Genomic DNA, 305 nt, shown 5'->3' with positions numbered 1-305 from the left:
TGTACATACACCTGAAGTGTGTCGGTATATGCATCGATAAACGGCATCCCTATCCCTATCGATGTAGCAAGAGATAATGTATAAATTAGTATAATAAATAATTATAATAATAAATAATAATAATAATATTAATAAAATAATAATATATATTTAATTTTTGTTGTTTTTATTGAGGATATTCCTGAGAACGTAGTGCAGTGCACCCCCGTTTCTGAAGTACTCAACCTCTACATCTGTATCGATTCTGCATTTTGTTTTAAATAATTTCCCGCAGTCTGTAGAAACTTCAATCACAGACCCAGGCA

The sequence above is a fragment of the Eimeria mitis genome, genomic scaffold (genome assembly GCF_000499745.2).
Source record: "Eimeria mitis Houghton genomic scaffold, Emh_scaff1052, whole genome shotgun sequence".
NCBI lineage: Eukaryota > Apicomplexa > Conoidasida > Eucoccidiorida > Eimeriidae > Eimeria > Eimeria mitis.
Note: the sequence above shows the minus strand (reverse complement) of the source record.